The sequence below is a fragment of the Heterodontus francisci genome, unplaced genomic scaffold (assembly GCF_036365525.1).
Source record: "Heterodontus francisci isolate sHetFra1 unplaced genomic scaffold, sHetFra1.hap1 HAP1_SCAFFOLD_221, whole genome shotgun sequence".
Taxonomy (NCBI): domain Eukaryota; kingdom Metazoa; phylum Chordata; class Chondrichthyes; order Heterodontiformes; family Heterodontidae; genus Heterodontus; species Heterodontus francisci.
Genome location: NW_027141485.1, coordinates 923,850 through 933,772, shown reverse-complemented (window position 1 = coordinate 933,772; position 9,923 = coordinate 923,850). Strand labels below are relative to the sequence as shown.

At 45.0% G+C, this 9,923-nt stretch overlaps 1 non-coding gene across 1 annotated transcript; it reads right to left on the bottom strand.

The window, feature by feature from the left end:
- Positions 1–2,681: 2,681 nt before the first annotated feature.
- On the bottom strand, positions 2,682–2,754 carry trnai-aau (transfer RNA isoleucine (anticodon AAU)). Its single transcript has one exon. It is a non-coding gene; the product is annotated as a tRNA-Ile (tRNA).
- Positions 2,755–9,923: the final 7,169 nt, after the last annotated feature.

The window sequence follows — 9,923 nt, the reverse complement described above, 5'->3', positions numbered from 1 at the left end:
TATCAAGCCATTACTACAAAATGAAGGACTTGGAGCTTGCAGACCAGCCCATGTATAAGATTGAAAGTTATATTTTCATTCACCATCATTTTCACAGAGCTTAATATTGAATACCAATCCACAACTTGCACAGGATTACCAAATAAAACCTACAACTGTAAAATACAGTTAATCCATATTTTAAATTAAACACAAGACAAACAAATATTGATACATTAAGAGAGCGGGAAACAGTGAGAGCAGAGTGGAGCATAAAGAGCCCAGGAGAGAGAGGGAGCAAGAGTTCACTCGGAGAGCAGGGAACAGCGAGAGCAGGCGTCAAAAAAGGCAAAGGAATACACAATTAATGGGAGAACACTGAACGGTGTAGAGGAAGTGAGGGACGTTGGAGTGAATGTCCACAGATCCCTGAAGTAGCAGTGCAGGTCAATAAGCTGGTTCAGCAGGTAAATGGAATCCTTTCCTTTATTAACTGAGGTATAGAGTATTAGGGTGACCTGGTATCCATGGCAATAAGTCACTGACAGCTAACATTCAGGTGCAGCAAGCAATTAGGAAGGCTAATAGTATGTTAGCCTTTATCACAAGAGGATTTGAGTACAGGAGTAGTGAATTCTTGCTTCAATTATATAGAACCTTGGTGAGACTGCACTTGGAGTACTGTGTGCAGTTTTGGTCCCCTTGCCTTAGGAAGGATATTATTGCCATGGAGGGAGTTCAACGAAGGTTCATCAGACTTGTTCCTGGGATGGTGGGACTGTCCTATGAAGAGAGATTGGGGAAACTGGGGCTGTATTCTCTGGAGTTTTGAAGAATGAGAGCTGATCTCATTAAAACCTACAAAATATTTAAAGGACAGTCAGGGTAGATGCAGCTAAGATGTTTCCCCTGGTTGGGGAGTCGAGAACCAGGGGACGCAATTTCAAAATAAGGGGCATGCCACTTCGGACAGTTTTGAGGAGAAATGTTGTTACTCAGAGGGTTGTGAATCTTTGGAATTCTGTACCCCAGAGGGCTGTGGAAGCTCAGTCATTGAGTATGTTTAAAGCAGAGATTGACAGATTTCTAAATACAAGTGACATAAGGGAATATGAGGAAAGTGTGGGGAAAAGGGCATTGAAGTGGATGATCAGCCATGATCATATTGAATGGTGGGGCAGGCTCGATGGGCTGAATGACCGACTCCTGCTCCTATGTTCCTATGTTCCTAACTCCACATTATCGATGAGACACAGCCTCAGGCCGACTTGTCGGGTGTTGCAAACAGATAACACTGCTTCTGATCTTCACCAGAACAGAGAGTGAGATGTAAAATTGATCATCAAACAGACTGTGAGAGAATACAACAGAATAAAACACATGGAGAGACACTGTGGAATAACAAATAGATTAGATTGGAATGTTGAATTATGATTGGAATGGATAAAACAGCAGATTAAATTGGGACAGAAAAGAGAAACTGATGGGAAGAAGGAAGAAAAGAAAGGATGGATCTTTTCACTTTTTTCAGTTTTTTCACTGGTCCATAAAAGCTGGATTAAAAAAAGATGCAAAAAACAGAGAATTTCACCAAAAAGGGAGATTAAATGCTGCCGAAACCTTGGATCGAAGGATGCCCCAACAGATCACCTGTTTAACTGTCTCCTCACTGGGGGATTTCAATCAATGAGCAATATTATTCTCTCCTTTTCTTTTGTTAAATGAAACCACTACTGTCACTTGGAGTTAATATCCCTGTGTTCCAACTCCTGAATAATGAAATTGTGAGTTTCGTGATATTTTCTGGACACATTTCCTGCTGAAAGAACTAAGAGCTCTTTTCTAATTTACACAATACTATGTACACACTCATCAAGCCTCCGAAACTAGCATCCTTGGTGCTGCTCTCTCCTCCCAAACCTCATCTCATGTGACTGTTACACCATCACTCTGATTGTGGGAGGGGTTAATCCCACTGTTTTCAGCATTAACCCTTAACATCCTCATACTGCACTGTCTGTCCAAAAAAATCGGTGGAGGGAACTTGAATTATCAAAACAGCAACAGCTGCCAGTTGAAAATCAACTCAACCCATCAGAGAGAGACTGTCAGAGAACTTCCTGCATCCAGTCCTGACCCTGTCACATGAAGCAGCTGCTCACCCAGACCCCACTCTCATCAACACTGAACATTTTTACTGAGACCCTTCAAATACTGTTTATAAAAGGCCGCAAAGATCAAAGATCACACAGTTGTATTAAATACAACAAAGTTTAATATCTTCTCACCGTTTCTCGGTAACCACATGAGACTTAGGTTTTCTTATTTGGTTCCTTTGATTTTTCTTGTTCCTGACTGACAAATATTCCAAACCTCAGATAAATCCTCCCACTTGCGTCATGTCCCAGTCTCGGTTAAAAGCAACACATAATGACACAAACACTCTCCTTCAGTGAGATTAATATCAAGCTGTTTTCCAGGTTGAATGTAACTGTGAACAAATTTATGTCAAAGAAGTTACCTTCGATGTATCAGCACTGAAATTCTGTTCAAGGAGGAACAGCCATTCCAAACTCATATCCTTCACAAAGGCTGTTTTTTTATGTGATTGAATTTCATCAAGTATTTTGAATTAGAGTTCACAAGACACAGATGTCAGTGTTGATAACGAAACTTTTCAAGCATGTTGCAACTGTGAAATAAGGCTCTGCTGGGAGTTGAACCCGGATCTCCTGTTTATTAGGCAGGTGCTTTAACCAACTAAGCTACAGAGCCAGATCACGAATGTGCGTGCAATTGAAATCAGAGGAAGGCCTTGTAGATAGTGGGCAGGCTTTGGCGAGTCAAGAGCTGAGTTCGTCACGGCAGTGTTCCCAGCCTCTGACTCGCTCTTGTAGTTGTTGCTGTAGTTGTAATTGTAATAGGCAACCGTCTGTCTCGGAAGACGATGGGCGACACCCGGGGTGTACGTCACTTCTGTGTGAAACATCGTTTGTTGTGGCTGTAGAGGATGACTCGTGAGTGACAATCCCTTCCGCAGCTGGTACAGATGAATATCATTGGCCCGAGGTCGACTGATAATTTTTCCTTCCTCTGAGCTCTCTTTCCCACCATCTGGTCATTTCTTTTGTCCTCTGCTTTTCCCATGGTCTTCCTGAATGCCTTTCTCCAGGAATTCCAGTCAGCAGGAAGGACTTCCCATGCATTGATTCCAATCCCAGTCAGCTTGAGATCTCGCTTTGCAGATGTCCTTGTATCACAGATGTGGGTGACCTGTTGGTCTCGTGCTGATAGCAAGCTCACCATTGAGCGTGTCTTTGGCAAAGCGACCGTCATCCATTCAGCACACATGACTCAGCCAACAGAGTCACCGCTGACTCAAGAGGGCAAACATACTGCGGATCCCTGCACGCTGGTGTACTTCTGCATTCGGCACTCTGTCCTGCCAGGAGATGCCCAATATCCATCTGAGACAGTGGAGGTGGAAGCTTTTCAGCTGCTTTTCTTGGCTTGCATAAGTTGTTGATGCTTCTCTACTGTAAAGGAGGGTGCTGAGAACACAAGCCTGTTCCACGCGGAGTTTTGTATTTTCGATCAGTTTGCTGTCGGTTCACACTCGTCTTCTCAACTTTGACATGACAGCTGCAGCATTGACAATCCTGGTGCTGATTTCAGTATCAAGGGACAGATTGCTGGTGATTGTTGATCCAAGGTATGTGAAGCTGTTGACAACCTCCAAAGTGAGCCTGTCGATGTTGATGGAAGGTGGAGTCTCTAGTCCTGGCCCATAACTTTGATCTTCCTGATGCTGATCGTCAGTCCAAACTCCTTGCAGGCCAGGGAGAACCGATATACAAGCTGCTGTTAATGAACTTCATTATGGGATGTCAGCACAGCGTCATCATCAAAGAGCAACTCACAGACCAAGAACTGACTCATTTTGGTCTTGGTGCGCAGTCTTGCCAAGATGAACAGCTTGTCATCAGCTCTGGTATGCAGGTGGACACCCCCATCTGAGTCACTGAAAGTTTAAAATAGCAGCATGGAGAAGAATATGCCAATTGTAAAGGATGTGAGCTGTGAGGAGGTTACAAGGAGGCTTCCAGGGGACTTGGACAGGATAAGTGAATGAAATGACAGATGGAATATAATGTGAATAAGTGTGAAGTTATCCACTTTGGTAGAATAAACAGAAAGACAGAATATTTCTTAAATGGTGAGAGGTTGGGAAGTGTTGATGTCCAAAGGGACCTGGGTGTCCTTGTTCATGAGACACTAAAAGCTCGCATGCAGGTGCAGCAATCAATTAGGAAGGCAAATGGTATGTTGGCCTTAACACGAGGGGTCATGAGTACAGGAATAAAGATGTTTTGCTGCAATTGTATAGAGCCATGGTGAGATTGTGCTGGAGTATTGTGTACAGTTTTGGTTTCCTTATCTAAGGAAGGATATACTTGCCACAGAGGGAGTGCAACGGAGGGTCACCAGACTAATCCCTGGGATGGTGGGATTGTCTTATGAGGAAACTGGGCTTGTATTCCTTAAAGTTTCATTTAAAAGGCCATTTAAAACTGAGATAGGGTGGAATTTCTTCACTCAGAGGGTGGTGAATCTTTGGAATTCTCTACCTCAGGGGTTTGTGAAAGTTCAATCATTGAGCATGTTCAGGACAGAAATTGATAGAAATCTTGATACTCATGACATCAAGGGATATGGGGAGAGCGCGGGAAAGTGGTGTTGAGGTAGATGATCAGCAAGGATGTAATTGAATGACAGATCAGGCTCGACAGGTGAAACTGCCTCCTCCTACGTTCTGAAGAGAGTTTGCACCAAGACACAGCCCTGTTTTACCCCACTGCTGATCGTGAAAGTGTCTGATGTTGCTCCATTGTAACTGACGGAACTGTGCATGTTCTCGTGGAAAGAAGAGATGACGCCCAAGAGTTCAGGAGGGCAGCCTAGTTTCCACAGCAGTTTGAAGAGTCTGTCTCTGCTAACAAGATTGAAGGCCTTGGTGATGTCTATAAAGACAATGTAGAGTGGTCTGTACTGTTCACAGTACTTCTCCTGTAACTGCCGAAGTGAGAAAATCATGTCGACTGTCGATCTACCAGCTCTGAAGCTGCACTGAGACTCAGGATAGATGTGTGATGTCAGGGTCTGCAATCTGGTCAGAGCAATGCGAGCAAAGACCTTCCTCACAATACTTAGCAAGCAGATGCCTCGGTAATTGCTGCAGTCACTGCGATTCCCCCTTATTGTTGCACAAGGTGACAATGTTTGCATCACGCATGTTTAGAGGCGCAGATCTCCCCTTCCAACAGAGACACAGAAGTTCATGGAGATGCTGCAGCAGAGCTGCTTTTCCACTTTTGATGATTCCAGGTGGAGTACCATCATTTCCCAGGGCTTTACCACTGGCAAGACGGTCAATGGCCTTGTTGAGCTCTACTATGGTGGGGTCACTGTCCAACTCCTCCATGACAGGGAAGTCTGGAATGGTGCTGAGAGCTACTTCAATGACAATGTTCTCCGTTATGTAGAGTTCAAGGTAATGCTCCACTCACCTTTCCATCTGCTTGTTAGGTTCAGTGATGATCGTCCCTGTCTTTGTCTTCAAAGGTGCTGATTTAGTTACTGCTGGGCCCGTTGCTTTCATAATTTTTTTTTATTCATTCATGTGATGTGGTCATCACTGGCTAAGCCAGCATTTATTGCCCATCCCTCATTTCCCATGAGAAGGTGGTGGTGAGCTGCCTTCTTGAACCGCTGCAGTCTATGTGAGGTAGGTACACCCACAGTGCTGTTAGGAAGGGAGTTCCAGGATTTTGACCCAGCAACAGTGAAGGGAAGGCGATATAGTTCCAAGTCACGATAGTGTGTGGCTTGGAGGGGAACTTTCAGGTGGTGGTGTTCCCATGAATTTGCTGCCCTTGTCCTTCTAGTTGGTAGAGGTTGCGGGTATGGAAGGTGCTGTCTAAGGAACCTTGGTGTGTTGAATTCCTTCATATGTCCCTCTCGCATCCCCCAGATTCAGCGGCAGATTGTATGCTGTTGCAGAGTTTTAACCAGTATTGATTGGTGCAGTGCTGAGCAGTCTGCAGAGACTTGTTTCTGGCAGCTCTGAGAGCATCTAGAATTTGTTTGCTGGGGACTTGTTTGTAGTTCATGAGGGCTCTCTTCTTAGTTGCAGTAACTGACTCCATGTCAGTCCAATAAGCCTCAAACCAGTCAGCATTCCTCCCATCTCTTTTCCCATACACAGTGAGTGCAGAGTTATATATGGTGGCGTGCAGATGATTGCACTTTGACACTGCACTGAGGCCTTGGGTGTTTACTGAAAGTGCCTGATCGAGGATGTTGAGGAACTCCTGGGTCCTTTCTGGGTCAGTGGTTCGGCTAGTGTTGATCCGAGAACGACCTTTCTTCTTGGATGGATGAAGCTTCCTTGGCTGAAGCCTGACCTTGTTACACACCAGGGAGTAGTCAGTGTCACAGTCAGCGCTGTGATAGCTGCGTGTGATGAGGATACTGCTGAGGGTGGTACGTCTGGTGATGATAAGGTCTAGCTGGTGCCAGTGGCGTGATCTCGGACGTCTCCAGGACACCTTGTGGCACAGCTTGACCTGGAAGTAGCTGTTCGTCACACAGAGTCCATGGTGACAGCATAGCTCCAGAAACCTCTGTCCATTTTTGTTCATCTTACTAATCCCCTGGTGCCCTATGCTCATTGGCCAAGCTGTAGTCAGTACCCAAGCTTGCGTTGAAATCCCCGAGAAGATACAGTCCCTCGGTGTTGGGAATTCGACTGATGGCAGTGTCAAGTGTCTCAGAGAATTGATCCTTGACATCTGGGGTGGAGGTGAGTGTCGGGACATCGATGCACATGAGATTAACTGGGCCCGCGCTTGTTGACAAGTGAAGGGTAAGAAGTCTCTCTGAGCCTACTGTGGGTGGTTCACTCATTGCAAGTAGCGTGTTTTTTACTGTGAAACCCACTCCATGCTCACGAGTTGCCTCTTGGGCTTTCCACTGCCTGAAGAAGGTGTAGTGTTTCTCTTTGAGGGATCCACTTTGAATGAGTCTTGTTTCTTGCAGCACAGCAATGTCCACATTGAGCCTTGTGAGTTCCTTGTCAATCACAGCTGTCTTGTGTGTGTCATCAACCTGCAGAAGGTTGTCATTCAGGCCAGGACACATGGTCCTTATATTCCAGCTTGTGATGCGAAGCACTGGTGTCTTCTTTGTTGAGTTTGTCTTGCCTGGTGCATAGATTATCAATCCGCCAGTTGAGAGATATCTCTCTAAGCTGCAAGCACCCATTGAAGCAAGTAGGTCGTGGCAGGACAGCACCTAACTGACTGGGGGCTGCACAGCTTGGAGTAGGTGGTAGTTCTCCAATGAGACGCGATGATCTCTCCCACTGTCAAAAGTAACCCCTGGTGCTCATACTCTACACCAATTGAGTGAGAGCTTATAATCGGTAACTGTTTCTTCCCATGTTTTGCTAATGTTTAACCACGAAGCTGGAGTGTCCTCTCCAGGGCACAGGCCTGGGCAAATAGTATGGAGACACTGAGCATCAGGACCCCCTCTCAGCATTGCTAGTATTGTCCAAAGGAAAGGAAAAAAACAGTCCTATTTGGTACCAGCTCTGCTGTCGGAGTTGCTGGAAAACTACCTGATAAGTAACAGGTAACCGCCTACGGGACTCCACTCCGGATTTACTGTCCAGGTTTACTCCCTCAGCCTTCTTCTCTCTCAAGACACCCACAGGGAAGTGACACTTTTTGCCCATAGATGGGGCTCTGTTCTTTGGCATCAGGATGGAACCACACGCCAGTGGGCCTGCATGACATGCACAAGGATATCACACACTGCCCCATCCCTGGGACATCTCAGAGAGATACCCTGATGATAATACACCCCACAGGAAAATCACAAACAGCCCCCTCCCTTGGACAGCTCAGGGTCAGACACTGCACACACTGCAACAACAGTGACATTACTGGATTAGTCCCTCCATTCTGAAAAACAAGCATTCACCCTACTTAATGCTTTCCGTCTCTCAGCCAATTTTGTATCGCCGCTGCCACTGCCTCTTTAATCCCATCTGCTCGAATTTTGTTCACAAGTCTATTTTATGGTACTTTTTCAAACACAATTTTGAAGTGCAGACACACACCATCAACCTCACCACCCTGGTCAACTCTCTGTGAAACTTCATCAAAGAAATTAATTCATTAATTAATTCATACACAATCTTCTGTCAACCAATCTGCACTGGCTGTCATTTATTAGCCCATGTTCGATCAAGTGCCAGTTAATTTTCTCCTGGATAATTGTCTCTAAAAGTTTCCCCACCACTGACATTAGACGATCTGGTCTGTAGTTCCTGGGTTTATCTCTCTTTTTAAACAGGGCTGTAAAATTAGCAATCCTTGCAGACTTATCTTTCAGTTCTGGAAAGTCTATTGTGGACAATCTCTTTGGGCATGACTTTAACCAATTAAAGCAACAGGATACTTGATTAATAAGTCCAGAACTTTCATTGAGAGTAAAATAGTACTTAATAATTGGAAGTAAAATTATCTTGAACAAACTTGGGGAATATAACTTTACAGCTCTAGCAGGTGTGTGGACTGGTCGAGCTTGGTCTCAGAGTGTCACGGTCCTCTTTGTCCAGTCTAGATCCCTCATCAGGTGGAGAACTTGGTCGATGATCTGAGCCTTTTCCCCTGAGGTCTTCTCGTGTTCCTGCACACTGAAACCTTACAAAATCCCTACTTTTAACCCCTGGATGGCCATCACACCACCTTGTAAAATAATAATTGGTCTGAGCTGTTGCCAGGTACATTTAATTAATGATGACTTCCACTAACAGACAACTGTCCTCAGAATCTCAGACATGAGTACGATGGAGTGGTTTCACACTGTCTCCCAATCTGATCTGAAACAAGTTTCCCATTCATTAAATCGAGACTCTTGAAAATGCTGGAAATACTCAGCAGGTCTGACAGCATCTGTGGAGAGAGAAACAGAGTTAACGTTTCAGATCTGTGATCTTTCATCAGAACTGGGCTGAAATTGTCTGAGGGACTGAGATTGTGGAATCAATTTCAGGGTCAAAAACATTGTACTCTGTAAGGAAAGGAAGATGGTGATTATTAAGTATCGTGCAAGAATATAGATGCTTTTACATTATTTGAATCAACATTGATTTAAACTTTGTGCTCACGAAACCTATCTTTTGATCAAAATGACATTGATAACAATGGAAAAAGCAACACATGCATTTCACGAGCACAGGACTTTGTAAAGCCTTTTACAGCCAATGAAGGACTTTCCAAGTGTCGTCACTGGACAGTACAATACAATACCCGACAATAAGGATATTTCACATTCGAGTCACGCAAGTCCCAGGCAATGACCTTCTGAAACAAGAGAGAATCTAACCCTCTCCCCTTGACATTCAACAGCATTACGATTGCTGAATCCCCCACGATCAACATCCTGGGGGTTACCATTGACCAGAAACTGAATTGCAGTAGCCATATAAATATCCTGGCTACAAGAGCAGGTCAGACACTAAGAATCCTGCGGCAAGTAACTCACCTCCTGACTCCCCAAAGCCTGTCCCCTATCTACAAGGCACAAGTCAGGAGTGTGATGCAATACTCTTCATTGCCTGGATAGGTGCAGCTCCAACAACACTTAAGAAGCTCAACGTCATCCAGGACAAAGCAGCCCACTTGATTGGCGCCTCATTCACTATATTCACTCTCTCTATCACCAACACACAGCGTGCACCATCCACAAGATGCACTGCAGCAACGCAGCAAGCCTCCTTAGACAGCACCTTCCAAACCCGTGACTTCTATCACCTAGAAGGACAAGGGCAGCAGATGCATGGGAACACCACCACCTGCAATTTCCCCTCTGAG